At 35.9% G+C, this 23,899-nt stretch overlaps 1 protein-coding gene across 1 annotated transcript in view; it reads right to left on the reverse strand.

The window, feature by feature from the left end:
* The window catches only part of LOC117409088 (teneurin-3), a 428,090-nt gene extending 405,838 nt beyond the window's left edge, over nucleotides 1-22,252 (reverse strand). The window contains exon 1 of the mRNA XM_034014709.3: nucleotides 22,198-22,252. The gene's annotated coding sequence lies outside the window, so the exon portion shown is untranslated. The remainder of the gene's footprint in view (nucleotides 1-22,197) is intronic.
* Nucleotides 22,253-23,899: the final 1,647 nt, after the last annotated feature.

Below are 23,899 nucleotides of genomic sequence, written 5' to 3' on the forward strand. Positions count from 1 at the left end.
TATTTCCAATGAGAAAACGGGCGAATGTGTGTCTTTTCGTTCACATAAAGTCAGAAAAAAACAACATATGAATCCAAATTAACATGTATTTATACTAAAGTAATACAAAAATGACTACAAAAGATTTAGAAGTGAGTAGTTTTTCGAGATTTATGATTATACTGTAAATCACTTTCACGAATCAGCCCCCAAATGTAGTCTCCCATCATGTTCTCGTTATACTGTCCTTGGTAGCGGCGTTTAAAGTCCAGTATATCCTGGTGGAAGCGCTCGCCTTGCTCCTCCGAGTACGCTCCCATGTTCTCCTTGAATTTATCAAGATGAGCATCAAGGATATGGACTTTGAGGGACATCCTACAGCCCATTGTGCCGTAGTTCTTCACCAGAGTCTCAACAAGCTCCACATAGTTTTCGGCCTTGTGATTGCCCAGGAAGCCCCGAACCACTGCGACAAAGCTGTTCCAAGCCGCTTTCTCCTTACTAGTGAGCTTCTTGGGGAATTCATTGCACTCCAGGATCTTCTTTATCTGTGGTCCGACGAAGACACTGGCTTTGACCTTTGCCTCAGACAGCTTAGGGAAGAAGTCTTGAAGGTACTTGAAGGCTGCCGACTCCTTATCTAGAGCTCTGACAAATTGTTTCATAAGGCCCAATTTGATGTGCAGTGGTGGCATCAGCACCTTCCGGGGGTCCCAGCCGTACTCATCATACTTCAAGGCGTCCAGCAAGGTCTTGATGCTGTTGTAATCCTCTTTGAGGTGCACCGAGTGAGCCAGGGGAAGAGACGGGTACTTGTTACCATTATGGAGCAGCACGGCTTTGAGGCTCCTGGATGAGCTGTCAATGAAGGACAGTATAACGAGAACATGATGGGAGACTACATTTGGGGGCTGATTCGTGAAAGTGATTTACAGTATAATCGTAAATCTCGAAAAACTACTCACTTCTAAATCTTTTGTAGTCATTTTTGTATTACTTTAGTATAAATACATGTTAATTTGGATTCATATGTTGTTTTTTTCTGACTATGTGAACGAAAAGACACAAATTCACCCGTTTTCTCATTGGAAATAGGTACATTTCAAAATATCACTCCTGGTCACAAAAGCAAAGTTTGTTTGGAATAATAGCATTTTCTATACTTTTGAGGCATAAGCAATTAGGAAATAACACTTACTACCCAGGAACAAAAATTGTGTTACATAGTGTTTTCACTAAACTTGATTTAGTGTAATGTTAGAATCTGGGGGAAATACAATAAATGTGAATCAAAATTCGAGTGCCTGTCCACAAACACAAACTGAAATGTCAGACATTGCAGGACTATACAAACACAAATATGTACAGAATAGCAAATCACAAATGTGATACTACTAGGTATTTTTTTGCTCTGCAATTTAACTCCACTGGTCTTCTCCCCTCACTTACAGGCCAAGCATCATGCCCCAGCCACCAGTGGCATTTGGTACTGGAAACCACTCCTTACATGTGCTAAGCCAGTGAAAAGTCCAAACATAACCCTGTGACAGGGTAGCATCACAGCCCAAGCTGTTACCGACAGGAAAGAGACCCAGAGGCAAAAACCTGCAGTTTAAGCGCTGGTGCAAACATTTATTAACAAAACCAGGAACAAAATAAACTGGAAGAGGGCCAAAATAAAATGTTCAAACATAAGAATAAATTACTTGTATGCTGGTCATTAACCACAACCACAACTACAGCTACAGCTACAGCTACAGCTACAGCTACAGCTACAGCTACAGCTACAGCTACAAACCAATGCAAACACTCACACCCAAACTCCTCTCTCAAACAAAAGATTTTGTTTCCTTTTTATACATGTGGCCACTCCCCAATTAGCATACATTACCTAATTGGGGAATGGCCACACCTGTGATTGCTGGCAGGGACAGATTTAACCCCATCCCTGCCAATCTTACATGCCCACACACACACTATTTACAGCAGCAGGGCTTCTGGCCTGCCACAAACCCATAGAACAGTGGTTCCCAATCCCGGTCCTGGGAAGCCACTGTGTCTGCTGGTTTTCATTCCAGCAGAGCTCTCATTTACTTAACTAGACCCTTAATTGAACTTATAATTTGCTTAATTATACCTTTTTTTTATTGTTTTCAGCTCTTAAACCATTGCAGAGTTCAAGTTACTTATAAAATGTTACAGCTAACTTGAAATATGCAACTGCTAGAGCCAAAAACAATAAAAAAAGGTATAATTCAGCAAATTATAAATTCAATTAAGGGTCTAATTAAATAATTGAGAGATCAGTTGGAATAAAAGCCAGCAGACACAGTGGGTTTGGGAACCACTTCCATAGAACATGCTTGAACACTGGATTTTATTTAGGGATTCCTCTGAGGACCAGGCCGCAAACTAATGTCTGAACTACGTGGGCTAGCATAACTGGTCACCCCTAAAATAATGTACGTAGTTTAATGGGGGCTAGAACATAATGCAAGGCAGTATCACATTTATAAAGCAAAGTAAAAATGGGTTTATCTGTAGCAAATAATAATACAACTAGTTAAACAAATTAAAAGGCTAATTACTTTTTATATTTTTAATATTTAAGATACAGTACAGTATTGGTATCTGAAAATACATTAAAAAATTTTTTACCATTTGTTTGAAATACACATTTATTTACCAGAACTACATAAAGTATGATATTATTGTTTGACATGCTCATGTCAAGAAATATGCTTTCAGTGATTAGCTTTGTCTGCAAGTAGCTTGAAGTAAATTGCTAAGTCAGACTAATCACTTCAATTTTTTGACAGTCAGTTGTAAAATTAAATTCCAATGAGTGATACCTTTAACAATACTTAGGGATTGCTCAGTGAAGCAGACAGGCACACTTACAGTGCCTTGCGAAAGTATTCGGCCCCCTTGAACTTTGCGACCTTTTGCCACATTTCAGGCTTCAAACATAAAGATATGAAACTGTAATTTTTTGTGAAGAATCAACAACAAGTGGGACACAATCATGAAGTGGAACGAAATTTATTGGATATTTCAAACTTTTTTAACAAATAAAAAACTGAAAAATTGGGCGTGCAAAATTATTCAGCCCCTTTACTTTCAGTGCAGCAAACTCTCTCCAGAAGTTCAGTGAGGATCTCTGAATGATCCAATGTTGACCTAAATGACTAATGATGATAAATAGAATCCACCTGTGTGTAATCAAGTCTCCGTATAAATGCACCTGCACTGTGATAGTCTCAGAGGTCCGTTTAAAGCGCAGAGAGCATCATGAAGAACAAGGAACACACCAGGCAGGTCCGAGATACTGTTGTGGAGAAGTTTAAAGCCGGATTTGGATACAAAAAGATTTCCCAAGCTTTAAACATCCCAAGGAGCACTGTGCAAGCGATAATATTGAAATGGAAGGAGTATCAGACCACTGCAAATCTACCAAGACCTGGCCGTCCCTCTAAACTTTCAGCTCATACAAGGAGAAGACTGATCAGAGATGCAGCCAAGAGGCCCATGATCACTCTGGATGAACTGCAGAGATCTACAGCTGAGGTGGGAGACTCTGTCCATAGGACAACAATCAGTCGTATACTGCACAAATCTGGCCTTTATGGAAGAGTGGCAAGATGAAAGCCATTTCTTAAAGATATCCATAAAAAGTGTTGTTTACAGTTTGCCACAAGCCACCTGGGAGACACACCAAACATGTGGAAGAAGGTGCTCTGGTCAGATGAAACCAAAATCGAACTTTTTGGCAACAATGCAAAACGTTATGTTTGGCGTAAAAGCAACACAGCTCATCACCCTGAACACACCATCCCCACTGTCAAACATGGTGGTGGCAGCATCATGGTTTGGGCCTGCTTTTCTTCAGCAGGGACAGGGAAGATGGTTAAAATTGATGGGAAGATGGATGGAGCCATATACAGGACCATTCTGGAAGAAAACCTGATGGAGTCTGCAAAAGACCTGAGACTGGGACGGAGATTTGTCTTCCAACAAGACAATGATCCAAAACATAAAGCAAAATCTACAATGGAATGGTTCACAAATAAACATATCCAGGTGTTAGAATGGCCAAGTCAAAGTCCAGACCTGAATCCAATCGAGAATCTGTGGAAAGAACTGAAAACTACTGTTCACAAATGCTCTCCATCCAACCTCACTGAGCTCAAGCTGTTTTGCAAGGAGGAATGGGCAAAAATTTCAGTCTCTCGATGTGCAAAACTGATAGAGACATACCCCAAGCGACTTACAGCTGTAATCGCAGCAAAAGGTGGCGCTACATAGTATTAACTTAAGGGGGCTGAATAATTTTGCACGCCCAATTTTTCAGTTTTTTATTTGTTAAAAAAGTTTGAAATATCCAATAAATTTCGTTCCACTTCATGATTGTGTCCCACTTGTTGTTGATTCTTCACAAAAAATTACAGTTTCATATCTTTATGTTTGAAGCCTGAAATGTGGCAAAAGGTCGCAAAGTTCAAGGGGGCCGAATACTTTCGCAAGGCACTGTACATATGTTGACTAACCGATACTTGTGCTGGGATTTTATTGAAGAAATAAGCATACCACAAGAAGCTGAAATGGTAAATATATTATTATTATTATAAATACTGAACCATGGTTCCCTAACTACCTCATTTTTTCTTATTTGTTATATCTTATTTGTGTTATCAGCAACATGAAGAAGTACATCTTCAGGACCTATATACACTGTTTGCACAAACTCCATATACCCCAAAATGATTATAATGTCCAAACCAAGTTTCATCAGAGTTGAATAAGTGCAATACTAAATGTATAAATGTGTTACATAATGCTGTTCTTACTTAGCAAGTTTTGTCAGAATTGGAAAAGGAGTTGTCTAGATAAATGAAAAAAGGTGTGACGAACAGTCATGAGGTCAGACAGACAGATAACACGTTTATTTAGACTTAATTGTGATACTGTCAATAACATGTATAATTGTCCTATGTAAGTTTCATCCTAACTCAATAAGCAGCTCACTAGATATATGTAAAAATATAAGTGTGACAGTCTTCATATACAACACCCCAGACACTTATTATTATTATTATTTATTTCTTAGCAGACGCCCTTATCCAGGACGACTTACAATTGTTACAAGATATCACGTTATTTTTTACATACAATTACCCATTTATACAGTTGGGTTTTTACTGGAGCAATCTAGGTAAAGTACCTTGCTCAAGGGTACAGCAGCAGTGTCCCCTACCAGGGATTGAACCCACGACCCTCCGGTCAAGAGCGCAGAGCCCTAACCACTACTCCACACTGCTGCCTTAATAACTTTGCAAAGGTGGTTCTTTATATATATGCAAAAAGTGTGACATATGGATGTATTTGGTCCACTTCCATTAAAACACCCATCCTCAGATAATTATCTCTTATCACAACTCTTTCCCACAGAGGGGCAAATTCAAACAGACAAGATATGGTACACAGGTAAGATGATAAGCTCTATCTGGAAATGACAGTTAAAGCAATAACATATACTGGGTCCAGACCTCATGAGCAGCATAACATTAATATTTCCTATCTTGCAGGTATTTTTATGTGCAGAGCCTGACATTGTGCCTGAAATGAGGTCTGTGACCAAATGCCACGCCCACGTGTGATTGTTGTGAGTAAGCTTGCAATAATCGCTGAGGTATTCATCACCACTGTTTCTCTGCATTGCTGTCACCAATAAATTACATCATAGGCAAGATACAGTATACCCATGAAAATATTATGATAAACCACAGCTAATTTTTTTTTTCTTTTTTTTTTTAAACAGTAATAATTGGAATAAGAAACAGTTTACCATTAACAAATACTTACATATACAATTTGAAATTCAAATGGCAGACAATTATAAATACTGTAATGTTATGTCTGCATTAAGTGGGAAAGTGTGGAAATTCTTAAATTATTTTTCATTTAAAGCCCAGCAAGAGGAGTCCAACCAATTGAAAGGTACACATAAGCAGGCAAAACCTGTATTGACAGCACACAACATGCAACATGCATATAAATTAAAGGCTCTAAAGCAATAAACTTTAACATAAACAAAATACACAAAATCAATAACCTATTTAAAATGGACACCATGAACAGAAATGTGTGATCTAAATCGATGGTTTAGGCAAGGAGTGAAGGTGGGTGACAAAATAAATCAATCGTTTTACAATGCTAAACAGCAACCCCCTTGCAGTTAATTACGTACAAGCCTTTAAAACAAGTGTAATCATTTGCACAGGCTGCTTTTATCTGTTGTTGTCCTGCCCTGAGGCACACCCATTTACCACCTGATCTGCTGGTATAATGAGATAACATTCCCCTTGGTTTTCTCACTCACAATGATGTTTTCCCCAACCCCTGTTCTTTATATGTCACATGGTAGCTATAGATGTTCACGTATTTGTATGTTGTCCTCTTTTCAATATATATATATTGATTACTATTATTTATTTCTAGCAGACACCCTTATCCAGGACGACTTACAATTGTTCCAAGATATTACATTATTTTTACATACATTACATTATTTTTTACAGTTTGGTGTTTATTGGAGCACAGCAGCAGTGTCCACAACCTGGGATTGAACCCACGACCCTCCGGTCAAGAGTCCAGAGCCTTAACCACTACTCCACACTGCTGCCCTATTACCAGTGGGATCTGACTAATACAGACGCAGGTATGTATTAATTAGCAATATACAATATAGGTCAGGTGTTCTATTATTACTCAACAATGAAGCACAGCTAGGAAGATGACACTAATTAATGACACCTGTTCTAAAACCATTGCCTACTGATGAAACAGTTCACACACAGACACACTCGAGCCCTTTCAAAACTTGTAGTGCCATAGTGTTAATGGCATAGTTGTGATGCCATTAGTTCCTTAAATAAATCACCTTTATAACATTTGTTTTTAGCAGACTGGAGCGGGAACCTCATAAAACTTATAAAGTTGTGTTTTCTAACCTCGTTTGTATCCAATCATGTAGTCCATGTGTAATCAATGAAAAGATGATATTAGATTCATATTTTTGTGTTCCAAATTGGTCATTTATGCTTGAAGGTTAAAGATCTATCTTGTTGAATTACTGTAGGTAATAGAATAAAGTGTACTCCACTCTTCTCCATTAAATCTTTAACAGCTGTTACAGTTTAGTTTTTATTTTTTATTAATCCATTTATTGACAAGTGGCACATATATGTTTTTTCCATGTTTAAACATCTTAGATTTTTCCACAACATGCAAACATGACAATAGGAGAAAGTGCCATACTAGAAGAATTTAAAAAATAATAATAATTAAGGAAGAAAGGCAGGATAGGTAAGTGGATTGGGTCACAGCCTTGTGCACACAGGATCTATAAAGTCAAGTGTGTTCTTCCCAATTTAGTAGCCCTGCCCAAACTCTGCAATTTGAAACACTTGTGTCAAAGCTGATTGCAACGCGATGTTCTGGGTTTTAGTGCTATATCCATATCCATATCTATGCATGTGTTGTTTTGAAAGTTACATGTTAAAACATGACTAATACAGTATACAACACTACAGGACATTAACCATCTAACAAGAAACCCTCCATCAAGCGAATACCTTGTGCATTTTCTATATCACCATTGAATCAGCAAAGGGAGTTTGTGGGGTATAAATAATGTTACAGCATTTTCGTTCTACAAAGAGTCAAAGGAGAATTGATGAATATATACTTAATTATCTCAACTCCCTGTTATAGATTTCGTCACTGTTGCACAGGGTCTGTAGATGTGATCTTTCACGTTGACGGCTTATAAAACCAAAGAGGAGTATTTTTCATTAAGCATGTCTGCAGTATTTCAGTATGGTAGCCTGCTGTATATACAAAAAAAAAAATACAGTATTAAAAAGCTGTTGCTTTAAATATTAGAACATACAGATATCCCATATATGACCTAATTGTACAGTGTTGTCTTTGAAACCCATTTTATCAGTTAAAGAATATATTGCTTCAAATGTCATTTAGATTTTTTTTTTCATTGCCTTAGTATGTAGTATGGTGTTTACAATCATTCCCAAATTGCTCTAAATCTGCTGTACCTGGTTTTGTGCTTTGCTTTGAGCTTGAGAATCCTAATTGCTGTGACTGAACAGTTTTTGTCATTCTGTTCAAACCATGTTCAATTCTGACGGCCTCACCCACTCTACTGGGGCTGGTAAAGCTGAGCAGTCATGCTGTTCCATGATTTGAATAGAAGGAGGAAGCCTGTTCAGTACAGGGTTATCAAAGCAAGTTCAAAAGCAGATTTAGAGAACAATTATAACAAATCAGCATTGAAGCAACAAAACCTAGAGCCACACTAAATGATGGCAAACATCTTAAAACAGTAAGACAAATATGCCCGAAGGACAACGTCTACACATGGAATGGTGCAAGAATCAAAATAGCATTGTTTTTGTTAAATGTAAACGTCATCTGTACAATGCATTCTGTTCCATCTTCATTTTACCTGTTTTATATATAACAATGAAAGGCAGTTTAATCCTATCAGATTCTATAGTGAGGCCCCCACCTTCACCCCCAAAAAGCTTTTCATAATCATACAGTAGCCCCTCGCTAAACAGGACATGTTTGTCCGACATAAGGAGGTGTCAGGTTTAAAAACAACAATACAATAAAATCGCAAACACAAATACATTTATAGTGCTCAATGCATTTTAAAAGAGCCGTCTCCTTTGTACAGCGGTATGCTTTAGTGCGAGAGGTCCCGCGTTCGTGCCCGCCCTCCGTCTGTGTGTGGATTGCCTCGCCTTGTGTGATGCACCTGCCTGCATTAACCAAGATCGCTACAATATGTTTGAATTTTTATATTGTACATATTTCTTTTTTAAAAAAACTCATGCTTGAGACTTATTAATTAATGCTTGCTGACCAGTAAAACACTTTAAATGGGCTATCTCTCTAGATAAATACTGCAACCAGGCTATACATCAAAGACTGTGTCTGTATATCAGATGTGAGTATGAAAAAAATATAATATCTTTGTTGTCCTGTTGTTCACATGTTTCTCTCACTATTTTTTTACAGTTGTGCCAAGAATGAAACCTCATTGCTGAGAAAAGCTAGAATGACTTGACAATGACAGTGACATTATTACTTTATATTATGTTACAGCAGTAAAGCCGTAGTCTATTAAAAGATGGATTTTGTCTAAAAAAAAAAGTGTCTCCTACAATACCATTAGTTGTTAATCACACTCAGCACATCACAGAACAATTTTTTTAGCATGCAAGCCTGCTGGTGTCATCTGACATATTCAAAGTGAAGAAACACAGCTCAGTTCACCATTGTGCCACACAAGACACGTACTGCTGTACTAGGAGTAAATTAAACTAAAATGATTTAATTGTTTAATAAAAATGCAAATACAGTGCTATGTTAAAATATCTTTACGTGTGCTATAAAAAAATGTAAATCGGTGGAACTTGGCTAAGATATCTTTGAAAATGTGTGAAAGCACAATAGACAAATAATCATCATTTGGAGGACTACAGTGCCTCCTGGGAATTTTTAATATAAAATATGCAGCTGATTAGAGAATAACATCATGGCAAAGTTACTGCAATAAGATATACAGTATATTCCTGTCCACTGGTTTGTCAGTGCACCGCCACATACACTAAATAAAAAAAAAGCTTTATCGCCTTGTGAGTACCAAAGATACAGCTGTTGTTTTCTTATTTTGTAAACACTTCATAAATAAACCAGACTGAAACCAGATACATAAATTGCACATGTTGTTCTTAAAGACAGGAGCAGTCTTCAGATACTACACAATACCTATTAAACCAGACTTTTTCCTCTGTAAAATGTTTTTGCCTAAGATAAAACCTATACCCAGAAATTAATCTGCGTGTATGACTAAACACATAGAAAACAGTTCCTTTTTACTGGATCACTGTGTAAACCCAGGGTTTTACAGATATCTAGCCCTCATCTCCTTGCTGCTGTACTAGAGAGAACCACTAAAAAGATACTGCTACTGTCAGGAAATATCTGACACACTGAATTGAAGCCCCTTTCCTGTCTGTGGTTAGACATCGTAAAACTGTGGTGGATTTCTCTCCTTACACTCAAGTTCCCCTGTTAAAATATTAAGGAGCTTGCCCATGGGAAATAATTTACAGAGTCTCCATGTAGCCAGTTTACATTAGGACGTGAAAGTCTACTCCTATGTTTTGTGAGCCATATATATATATATATATATATATATATATATATATATATATATATATATATATATATATATATACATACATACACTAGCCTTATGCTCTTTCTTCCCACTGGATTTATAGATGACTTTCTGCTAGGCTTCTTTTACATACTGCTTTTTTTTTTTATCAGTGATCACTTTTGCTTACTTGCTAGTGGTAGTTTATTTGCAATCCTGTGTTAACTACAGGGTTTGTGCAATCATGAAGTTTAACATTCATGAAGCAATCTGAAGCATTATTATACAAAATCTTTCAGATTTCCAAAAACATTGAACCCAAACAATGGGTGAAGAAAAATAAAAAAAAAAAATAATTGGAGCCCCTTGGAGCATCCCAGTGCCGCCTGTTAAAAAACAAACAATAAAATAATAAATCTATGCGACGTGTTCATACCGATAAACAAAAAATATTAGGCAGAGAAGCATCGTATACTCCCCCCCTCCGGACGAGGCTGGGAATGAGGTGGTGGTGGTGGTTGGGGAGGAGGTGGTAATTCGAAAGCACAGCAAGACTGAGTTTGCAAAATAGGTTTATATACCTATAGGTTAATTGGAACTTGCCGGTAATAGGCTTGTAGATTAACCAATGAATGGACCAGGCACTTGTACTATAGATTTCCTGCCTGAAAACCTTAGAAAGATCTTAGAAAGCAGGTGGTGGATTTGTGCAAGTTATTTGTCACAGCATAGTATCAATATGGTTTAAAATTCCTCTGTCCAAAAACATGCAAAATCTAAATCAAATGGAGCATAACAACATAGACATTTTGAGGAATGTGTTCTGATACCAATATGGACCAGCATAACTATTCAGAAGTTACTGCTCACAAGGAAATTACCTTGTAGATTTCTATTAAATTTGACTGAACCGGTAAATCCTAAAAAGGCTTAATAATTGTTTTATCTTTCTTGTTTATACACTTTTAGCCAGTTTTTAGCCTAGGAAAAATGCTTCATCATAAGATCACCTCAATTTCAATGGAAGTTTTTATTATTTTTTATTTTTTAATGCATAAATGATGTGAAAGTTAGTTGTAGTGTGTCACAGGGCTGCGTGATGAATGATCACCATGTTGTAATGTTAGTATACGAATAATGTATATACATTTATAATTGTACAAAAATTTAAACATTGTCAATCATAACAAGGCTCATACTGAAGACAGAAATATGGTTGAAATAACTACCCGATGAGCTTGCAATACTAACAGCAGAAGTGAGTATATTTACTTTATCCAAATTGTATGGGCTACTTAGAGTGTCACAGCTCTATTGTGTAAATACATTTCGAAAGGCTAATAAATTAATGCTAATCAACTGGTAAACTGTTTACATAAATTAGTGCCTTATGTAATTGTTTAGAAAGCAACTAAAACTAAACTTTACTGTTGGCTGACTGTCTTGTTTCAGATCTCTGATATTCATCTTTAATTAAATACCTACCACAATTGCAGTCCCCCCCCAACCCTGAAATCTGAAATGGCACCCCTGGCTGGAGAGACACACTTAATTCTCTTTAGCAATGCTGTATTCTAATTGCTGTGTTCTCATTACATTCCTTCTTAAAGACTGACAGCTTTATTGATTTACCATTTTGAACCATACATATCAGAAGATTACAGCACTTACTTTTAGTAAGTGGTAAGGGTGTCCTGACCTTTATAATTACATAACATTCACCAGATTCATTCATTTCAATTGTTTGTCATTGTCTAACTGATTGGAATGTTGTTGGTATATTAGGGAGGTCGGAAATTAGGGGAGGATGTTATTGTAAAGACACTGGAACTACCAGTAATGAGTAAGATGTTATTATTTTATTATTTTGGAAGGAACTATTGCTGGAAGAGGTTTTCTGACACCCCCTAAATCAGCATTTTAGTAATGCCACTGGGGGATAAATATGTATATTTTCATACCCCTTCTACTGTGTTCATTGGTTTAACCCATAGACTGTTGACATGAACATATTCTGTTGCTACCCATATCACAGCAACTTTTAAGATGTTTGTATTCAGTTTACGCTGAAAGATCAAATTCAGTAGTCTTATTTAAACCATTGAGTAGTGAGTTCTAAAATACACTGCCGGTCCTGCATGCACTTGATTATTACGAGTACAGCGTACAATCAAGCTGAAAGCTATATGTTTGTATGTATGTAATGAATGCTGACAAAATACAGACAAATCATTTTTACCGTAAATAAATAAAACAAATAAATATATATATTTTTATTTAGTCATAGGGAAATGTTTTGACTAAAAAATAACATGTATACAATAAACAATGGGGAGGAACAACCACAACGACTCGTCCAAACAAAAAAAGGGAGAGAGAGAGATGAATAAATCATATCCAGGTAAACAGGTTGTGGGGGTGGAGGGAGTGAGAGTGTCTAATGCTTTAGGGTATGATACTCCTTGAAGCGTGGAGCAACGCACAGAGCTTGGCACCGCCTCTTCTCTGTCACTTGATGTCAATGGTAAATATTCGTCGCTTATGTCTTCACTGACACACTCGCTGACATTCGATTCAGTGGAAGAATTGTATGTATTTGAGTTTAAATTGGAATCTGAATTCAGTATTATTACTAATACTTCTTTCTCATTGAGCGATCTTCGCCGGTTTACAAACACATTTTATGACTGGGTTTATTATATGTAATTCAGTCAACATCTGGCAGAGGGCGCAAGAGACAATAAAAGGTGAAACCTAGTGTTACAATATTATGTGATCTGCGGTATTGTAGGATCAGTAATTCAAGTTTAAAGTTGCAGAACGTACCGGTACGTACCAGTACGTTCGTACTACTCAAAGGGTTAATATGTAAACTTTATACATTTTACAGTATCTCATACAGTACATTTTGAAAACCTCTGAACAAACAATCATTTTCTTCTACAAACAAATTACAGGTTTGCAGCACAGTTGGGGTTAATAAAATGATCTAGTACTACTCTATAATGTTGAACCATAACAATGACACAACATAATTCACTCTCAGTCCTTCTCTTGAAATAGTGTACTTTGACAGTGTCATTTCATGCTAAACACCAGTAATGGATTCTCAGTTGTTATTTCACTTAAGTCATTATATTGTCATTTTCTTGAGAATGCTTTGAAATTGAGCTCAGAAGGAGCAGTGAGTGCTTGTAAGTGGTACCGTTTATCACCTCTCAGAATAAAGGTAGACTGTCACAATAAACAGCATTTATTTGTTTCTGTTTATGGCCAGAGGGTTGAATGGAAAACATTATCAGCTGTAATTGCAGGACACATAAATAAGACCAGTCGTACATACATCACTGGAAACAATAGCAGATGGCACTCATGTTTGAAGTAGGTTTGACTGTCATGTTAAACTACATCTTTCAATGAAATATGAATTCAGACCTAAAATAGTAGAAGCAACTAGCGTAAAAAAATGACAAATATAAAACTATGTATCGAGCTTGCTACAGTATCTTCCCTGCTTGTTGTGACTGATACTCATATATGTCTACAGACCTCTTGTTTCCTGACAGATTTCTTAGTTCTTGTTCAGGGGAATGGGACATTATAAGTTCCCTGAATAGTTAGTTTAGTTGGTAACACTTTATATTAAGGTGCTGCTTATTAATGTTTTATAAATGTTTTATAAATATATAATATATGCTTTATAAAGGGGGTAGTTTTTAGCCACCTATTCTACTTTGGGATGTTTAACCATGCAATAGCCATATACAGAATTACGTTTTTATAAAGGGGACAGTTTTTAGCCACCTATTGTACTTTGGGATGTTTAAACGTAATTCCACCTATGGCTATTTGCTTTATTAACACTCTATAACATAGTTATTAAACATATATTACATATTTCTTAACATTAATAAGCAGCACCTTAATAAAGTGTTACCATTTTGTTTCCTGATTGTTTCAACTTTGTAGGTAAAAGCTGTGTTTATGTATATAAAATCCTAACAATAAACCTTGATACGTGTTTTATTTAACCAAAGATACCGGACACATCACTGCAACATAATTGACCTTAATTGAGCCACTTAATTATCCCAAGCATAAAGTGGAGGCACTGACAAGATTTCTTATCCAGCATAGTACTTGAATGTAATCAAAGAAAGAAGAAATTACCAGGTCAGTTTATGTATTTGTACCTGTGTTATGCAAGCCTATTGTCATGCAGTCCAATTGTCAGAATCCTGTCTTACTTCATTATCCACTAATGAAAATAACAAATATATCAACTGCCGAAGGACAGGGAATGTCATTTTATATACACATTGTTTCCTTAATCTGAGTTTTCATCCAATGAACATTGTAGTGCAAACAGATTGCGTATGGTAGGAATTTGAAATACTATAGCAAACTACCTAGAAAATAGCAAATCAGGAATGGGACACATGCTGTACAGCTTGATTGAAGAGACCCCTAGAAAATAAAACCTATACTCTAGTCTTGCATACAGCAGCTGCAACGTTCAAACCTGCTTAGCCTAATCACTTTGGTGTGAAACCATTTTAAGATTACACTTAAGAACAGTATTCTTTAACTTTACAAAAAAAAAAAAAAAAACATATGGAATACATTTTTTTGTTTATGTGTACTGTATAAGATTCAGCAATTTTGGTGTCAAAAATACCTCTTGATTTAATTGATTATCTCTAATCATATTAATGTGTGTGTATATATATATATATATATATATATATATATATATATATATATATATATATATATATATATATATATATATATAAAAGGAAAATATGAAACAGGTGTGATTACAGAAAGTATGATTATAGCATAGATTTTTTGACCGTACCTAATTAAATAAAGAGCACCTTATCATTGCAGCACATTGTTGAATAGGGCCGAGTGTCCTTTAAAAGGGATAATAACACATACAGTACATCTGAGAAAAGGTCACGTGCCACCTTATGTTGCAAACAAAGCTCAGAACCAGGCTTTTACTTCTTCTGAACTTTTATGACTGGCTAGGGGAGAAAGTGGTTCATTAATAATGTCTCTAAGTGACTAAGCTCGCCTAGCATCCAGGCTCAGTGGAGCCCCTGACAAATGTTATTACTGATCTCTGCTTTTCCTGTCAGCCACTCATATGAGGTCAGGGGGAGTAAGTGCCATCAAATATATATATATATATATATATATATATATATATATATATATATATATATATATATATATATATATACAGACGTGCTCAAATTTGTTGGTACCCTTACAGCTCATTGAAATAATGCTTCATTCCTCCTGAAAAGTGATGAAATTAAAAGCTATTTTATCATGTATACTTGCATGCCTTTGGTATGTTTTAGAATAAAGCAAAGAAGCTGTGAAATGAGATGAATTACTGCTTATTCTACAAAGATATTCTAAAATGGCCTGGACACATTTGTTGGTACCCCTTAGAAAAGATAATAAATAATTGGATTATAGTGATATTTCAAACTAATTAGTTTCTTTAATTAGTATCACACATGTCTCCAATCTTGTAATCAGTCATTCAGCCTATTTAAATGGAGAAAAGTAGTCACTGTGCTGTATGGTATCATTGTGTGCACCACACTGAACATGGACCAGAGAAAGCAAAGGAGAGAGTTGTCTGAGGAGATCAGAAAGAAAATAATAGACAAGCATGGTAAAGGTAAAGGCTACAAGACCATCTCCAAGCAGCTTGATGTTCCTGTGACAACAGTTGCAAATATTATTAAGAAGTTTAAGGTCCATGGAACTGTAGCCTACCTCCCTGGGCACGGCCGCAAGAGGAAAATCGACCCCAGATTGAACAGAAGGATAGTGCGAATGGTAGAAAAAGAACCAAGGATAACTGCCAAAGAGATACAAGCTGAACTCCAAGGTGAAGGTACGTCAGTTTCTGATCGCACCATCCGTCGCTTTTTGAGCGAAAGTGGGCTCCATGGAAGAAGACCCAGGAGGACTCCACTTTTGACAGAAAAACATAAAAAAGCCAGACTGGAATTTGCTAAAATGCATATTGACAAGCCACAATCCTTCTGGGAGAATGTCCTTTGGACAGATGAGTCAAAACTGGAGCTTTTTGGCAAGTCACATCAGCTCTATGTTCACAGACGAAAAAATGAAGCTTTCAAAGAAAAGAACACCATACCTACAGTGAAACATGGAGGAGGCTCGGTTATGTTTTGGGGCTGCTTTGCTGCGCCTGGCACAGGGTGCCTTGAATCTGCGCAGGGTACAATGAAATCTCAAGACTATCAAGGCATTCTGGAGCGAAACGTACTGCCCAGTGTCAGAAAGCTCTGTCTCAGTCGCAGGTCATGGGTCCTCCAACAGGATAATGACCCAAAACACACAGCTAAAAGCACCCAAGAATGGATAAGAACAAAACATTGGACTATTCTGAAGTGGCCTTCTATGAGTCCTGATCTGAATCCTATCGAACATCTATGGAAAGAGCTGAAACTTGCAGTCTGGAGAAGGCACCCATCAAACTTGAGACAGCTGGAGCAGTTTGCTCAGGAAGAGTGGGCCAAACTACCTGTTAACAGGTGCAGAAGTCTCATTGAGAGCTACAGAAAACGTTTGATTGCAGTGATTGCCTCTAAAGGTTGTGCAACAAAATATTAGGTTAGCGGTCCCATCATTTTTGTCCATGCCATTTTCATTTGTTTTCTTATTTACAATATTATGTTGAATAAAAAATCAAAAGCAAAGTCTGATTTCTATTAAATATGGACTAAACAATGGTGGATGCCAATTACTTTTGTCAGTTTCAAGTTATTTCAGAGAAAATTGTGCATTCTTCGTTTTTTGTGGAGGGGTACCAACAAATTTGAGCACGTCTGTGTATATATATATATATATATATATATATAGTATACTGTCCCACTGATAATCACTTTTCCCTTTTTTCAGTAAGATTGTGATCCCAACCACAGTACATAGACCATTATTTGGAAAATTCAAACACTTCTATAAACATACCATGTTGAAAGTATACAAATGTCATGTTTTAAGTCTTGAAGCAAAGTGGAAATACAAATCCTATACTTTCTTGTCTTTCTATGCAACAGGGGAGTTGTATTATGTTGTATTTCATTCAATTATTTATACCATTGTCTCACAGAAAACATGTCATGAATAAATGTGTAAACAGCGCAGCTTTCAAACCAATCATTTTGTGATCTTTTACACTGGCTATCTATGTCTCCTTGTATAAAATCCTTAAGTACATTTTGTGTTTTACATGACATCAAACTCAATTCATATCTCTTACTAATAGTAAATACTACTGCCTACGGTAATGACATATTGCTGGCATGCTTCCATTTTCCTTTTTGTCACAGCTGATACCACAGCTGACAATCTGAATTATAAAATGTACCCAGCACTGCTGATTTCTCAAAATCAATACTTGGCCTTTCTACACAAACCCTGTACATTTTTTTAATTATGTTTATGTAGCTGATATGTTTTCTGCATGACTATGTATGCTTTTAAACTGTGATGTTTGCTTACCACCCCCAGAATAGCCTTGAATGGAGATTCTGTTCAAATATTTTATATATTACTGATGTATATACCGGTACAGTATTATATTTCCTATACAAGAATTACTTATGTTTAGTAACAGGACATAAGGCCGACAGAATACCAATGATTCATTTATTTTTTTTAACTATATTTTCAAATACTAAAATAACTTAATAAATGTAGTGACTCACTTTAATTTTATTTAAATAAATGCAGTTATTTTTATATAGTACTGTGTTTGTTTGTTTGTTTGTTTGTTTAAGCTCACCTTCTTTTCCAAATGGGGATACATTTTGTAGTGCATTCTTTGGAGCTTAAAAACTGTTTTCTCTAACTTAAGTTTTTGAGCTGTACTTTAATGGCTAAATGGACTCCAGGTGACACAATCATTCCAAACCTTTTGTTTTAACGGACTTGTAGAAAAATTACAGTCAGTTAGTGAACCATGGTTCTATATGACTTTCTACCAGTTTCAAGGTGTTTTGTATTTGACCGCTTAGAAACTTTCAAAAATACATATGAAATAATGTATATGGCCCTCATGTCCTACAACGTGATAGTATTACCGTTATCTGTTAATTACCCATCAGAGGAAGCTAGTCCGTCAGTTTGACTGACAGTTTCTTTAGCGCATGCTTGTTAATAAACCAAGTCATACGATAGGCTGATTCAATCAACGTCCCATCCTTTCATTCCTCTTGGAGCAGAGGATTTGTTTATTTTGTTTTCATGCATAATGATTCTGACTGTCTTTGCCGCGTGTGTTTGTTGAAATGAAAGCATAGTGGCTTATTTTTGTATTGTTTTTAACATGTTCTCTTTAGTGACATATGTCAGTCTGGTATTATGTAGGAGGCAGTGTGGTCCAGTGGTTAAAGAAAAGGGCTTGTAACCAGAAGGTCCCCGGTTCAAATCCCAACTCAGCCACTAACTCATTGTGTGACCCTGAGCAAGTTATTATTATTATTATTATTATTTATTTCTTAGCTGACGCCCTTATCCAGGGCGACTTACAATTGTAACAAGATATCACATTATTTTTACATACAATTACCCATTTATACAGTTGGGTTTTTACTGGAGCAATCTAGGTAAAGTACCTTGCTCAAGGGTACAGCAGCAGTGTCCCCACCGGGATATGAGCCCACAACCCTCCGGTCAAGAGTCCAGAGCCCTAACCACTACTCCACACTGCTGCCCCAAGTCACTTAACCTCCTTGTGCTCTGTCTTTCAGATGAGATGTCATTGTAAGTGACTACAGATGATGCATAGTTCACACACCCTAGTCTCTGTAAGGTGCCTTGGATAAAGGTGTCTGCTAAATAAGCAAATAATAATGTAAGTTTGCACACCGTCATACCTTTTCAGTATAAAATGCTTTAATTCACGCTGATATTATACCTGTAGTTTTCAGTTACACTAAGAACTATTGTGTAAAATATTTGAATTTGAATTTATAAAGCAAAATGTGAATGTTAAAAAATAATAAAACATATTTTGACAACTTTTGAAAACAAACTGTTCTAAACTATGTTCTTTCATTTTTATTTGCATAATAATAATAAAAATAAGGCTTCTAAGTGAAATGAATTCATTTTTGTATTCTTTTTAGTTTTGCACATAGGCCTATTTATTCTCCATAACTATGTGTATGTGTATCACTTTAAGAATGCACACGTGTCACACACATGATGATAATGTTTTGAGTTGTGACTGGTCAAACATTTAGTGACCAGTCACTGTGACAGGCAGCGTTTTTCCTAGAGGAAACGCTGCAATACACATTTGAATGGTTTCACAAACCCCTTTTAGATCTTTTAAATGCCTTTACTATGGTGATATAGTCCAGGATTAGTTCTTGCAAACAAGGTTACAAAAGCCAATCATCTAACAGAGCATGTAGGTCACTTCAATATTTAAATGATGGATGTATTTTTTCCAGCACAATTTTAGATAAATTCAAAACTCAATTAGAGCCCTATAAAAAGAGAAGTCCTTCCAGGTGGGTGTTGACCAAACAGTACTATTATTATTATTATTATTATTATTATTATTATTATTATTATTATTATTATTATTATTATTATTATTATTTATTTCTTAGCAGACGTTAGTTGAGGTGATCAGTCTATACCAACAGCAATCCTTTATTCTATGTGCCTGTCAGCTTCCTTATATGCCAGCCTGTCTAATACCAAACATAACATAATATCACAACACAAGTAGATATCATTGCCCCACTTATAGCACTTATATGGGGACTTCGGTATATACTTACCTCACATTTTCAATTAACAGATGTCAAAAAGGCTCATATCACTACAGGTTGAGTGAAAATGGCATCAATCAACAGCAAATCAACAGAAATGCCTAGATTAGTTTGACTAAAACAAAAGTGGTAAAGTGGTAATTGCTTGCTATGTAATTTTTGAAAATATTTTTTTTTAATGTTCCATCTCCTGACACAATTTCTGGTCAATGATAGCACATTTTTAAAAAGTTTAAAAGTGTCCATGACTGTAGTATAATTCAGTTAAGAAATAAGCAAAACCTAGAGTGTGTCTTTTTTTAAAATAAATATATTAATATTACTGCAAGATAATGCTTTTTAAATGAATGTTAATATACAGTACATTATTTGTTATATAAGCCAGTACAGTCACTACACTCTATGTTTTGGTTAACCCACCATTAGGTAGATATTACTGCATAGTCAATGGGTTGTGTCTGCGAAAACAGAAAATGAAAACTTCCAGTTCACACAGCATACTGTAGCAGTAATTTATAGACTGCAGTTAGTTCAAAACTTTGCTCCTGACACGTCCAAATCCCTTTAGCACAGGGGTTTTCAACTTTTTTGTAGAACTGTACCCCTCCTGTCTGGTGGTTTCCGCTAAAGTACCACTTTACAATTTTCGCTCTACTGAATAGTACCACATTTATTTAATATATAATTTATGCAATAGCAGTTTCGGTCTGACAGACCACTGGTTTATGACAGAACACCAAACGGTAATTCTTAAAACTTGTAATTACAAGTCTTTGGATGCACAGGCTAAAAATACAATCTGTTCAGAAACACACATATTCACATTCTATTCAGCAAAGTTATTATAAATAATCCAAGACAGTCTGCACTGTAAATGTTTATCACATTACTATCAACATTGCATCTCAGCATAATTATACGTGCCATTTAAAATGTTGACAATATCAAAAACATTAACCTAAATTATTATTATTTTTTTTAAACTATAAAACTAACAATGATAAACTTTCTATTAAAGCCAGCATAAAATGATCCAAAAGGTCTTGGTATAACTTTCCATGGCTTTGCACTTTCTGTAGACTCTTTTGCATTTTCTTCCTTTGTTTTTCTTTTGCAAGCAAGAAATGTATACAGGATAATCTGGATGTACAGTACTCTACCAAACACCAAAAACATATTCAACCAGCCGATATTGCTAAAATGCAGCCGCACCTAAATGAAAAAAAACCTGTCAAAGTATGAGTATTGTGGTTATTATTTATGTTTACCAGAGTATTTATACTTCTAAAACATGTAGGAAGATTGTGCTTCACTGATTAGTATTCAACTATACAATGAGTTGAAAACTGCAAAGTTCACAAGCAGCACAGAGCACTGAGCAGAGCTCTCCATACATTAGGCAGAATTGCCAGATGCCTGCTTTACTCACCCTGATATCAGAGTGTAAATCGTTGCAATCGAAATCACAATGGATTATAATTTTGAAACTACACTCTGTAACTTTTGAGCTGCTAAACACAAATTAAATATGTATGCACAGCGGTTTATCGATAATATATAATACAGCAAAAAAAAAAAATCAATTCAAGGTGATTATTTTCTTTTCTTTTCATTTTTAGTTTTGTATTTCTGAGTCATCCTGCATATCCCCTATGACCCTTAGAAGCCCCCCCTGGTTGAAAACCCCTGCTGTAGCATACACCAATTCTGACCTGTATGACCTGGCTTTCATTGGTGCAAAGACATTTTATTAAAATCTCCTGACAGGATCACGGCCTGCTGACTATTCCTGTGATGTAAAGTCCTCAGAGCTAATTTGATTGTCCGCTGACGTCACTGAATGCTTACCTCCTTATTTTCCCTACAGTTGGGATAAAGACTCTGGGTGACAGGGCAGGGTATTATGCATGCAGAATGTAGAAGTGCCGACAGAAATGTGTAATTGTGACACATTTGGGTTTGACCAAAAACATACTGTTGACTTGACCCACTGTGATCTCTGTTCATTACTTTGGAATGCATTCATAAATGGAGTGACAAGAGTTTGTATTGTTTTGTAAAACCAACATTTCAAAGTTACTGTCCTGAAGAGGAGTAAAACAAGAAACTTGTATGTAGGTCACTTACCTCTTCTTGTAGGATGTTTTTTGAAGGCCAAAGGGGATGCAGTATTTTTTTCAGTATATTTTCTGTATTTTTGGAAATTCACCCATTGCATCAGGAAGGAGCGACCTTCAGATCAGTAATTAAAAATCTCATCCTGAGGGCTGAAAATGTAATTTTAATTAGATTTAAAGAAAGCAAGAATACAATGAAAAATGTAATTACATAGGTTTGAAAACTATGCTTAAAATCATCTGGAGAAAATTACACCTGCATGTGTTTCTGTCTCCTGAGGGCTGATACATTTCATGTGTCTCTGATTAAAAAAAGCAGTCAACATTAATAAAATGTGGATGCAGCAGTCATACTGCCTTTTTTAACCAAATTTATCCATATCTCCATAGCCGTGTTTCTGTTCATTAATTTAATATTATAGGGTGAATGGTGTAACATTAAGGGCAATATTAATATTAATAAGCACTATTTTGAATCAGGTAGCACAAATCAAACAGCATTAACTGTAATAACATGCCCCCCCCCCCCCCCCCCCCAATACATCACAGCCTACAAACCTCAAATTCATACCAGTGGGGCGCAATTATAAGTGTATAATTAAACACAGCACCAACACAATAACATGTCTCTTGCACACTGCATGACACACATGTTTTACATAACCCTTTTGACATTGTACAACTACCTGCTTCCTGTAGACTCATAACACTAAACACAACATGTAAGGTTTATGTAAGGTTACTTTTTAATTACTGATATGCAGTATTGATACGAAGGATACACGTTACTGTAAATTGTTTTATTATTATTATTATTATTATTATTATAAGCTGTATAGTAGATTCTAAGGCTGATATTTTACTGTGGAGCACAACAAACATCAAGAGAGAAACCACATTTTAACAGATCAAACAGTATTTTTTAAAATGTTTGCTTTTTCCGTTTTCCACACTATACAATTATAGTCTTTATGTACTGTACATTTGGATGTACTTTATCCCCTATATTGTCATTCTGTGGGTGATAAAATAGACTAAGATTTGTGTTTGTAGTCAAAGTTTTACAAGAACGTTCATGGGGTTCCGCAGCTGTTCGACGAAGGAGAATGGATGACTGAAATAACCACAGCATTCCATGTCTATTTTGTAGCATTTTGTTTTTATAACAATGCCAGCGGAAATCTATTTAGCAGCTAGGTGTAATTTGGAACAGTGCGATTCTCCCAGTAATTCTGTCGTTGAGGGCCATCATTTCACCTCAATAGGTCAAAGCATGCTACTGGTTACAACACATCAGGCAGCAACAATAAGGTATTTAGTTGTAAACTCTACAGTTATTGAAGTAAAACTTTAATTGACTGCCTGACTGAAACAATAAAAAGTATAGGACACCCAGGCTAATTGATTGTTTATTATTTACAATATAGCTTAAATGTATTTATTGTTTTATTGTACATATGTCTGTCACACCATATATAGGGAGAACCATTTATCCAATTGTGATTAAACTTGGTTACATTTTTTTCATTGAAAGTATCTGAATTTGGGGCTATAACTTATGAACAAACCTGTCCATATCTCACACTTACTGTACTTTGTACATATATGTACAGTACATTACCTTTCATCTAGCACAAACGAATTTACAGTAACAAGGAAAGCTTCCACCAAGTGTTCAAATCTTTCACTGACAATAGAGACCTAAAAACAAC

Source organism: Acipenser ruthenus, chromosome 2, assembly GCF_902713425.1.
Source record: "Acipenser ruthenus chromosome 2, fAciRut3.2 maternal haplotype, whole genome shotgun sequence".
NCBI lineage: Eukaryota > Metazoa > Chordata > Actinopteri > Acipenseriformes > Acipenseridae > Acipenser > Acipenser ruthenus.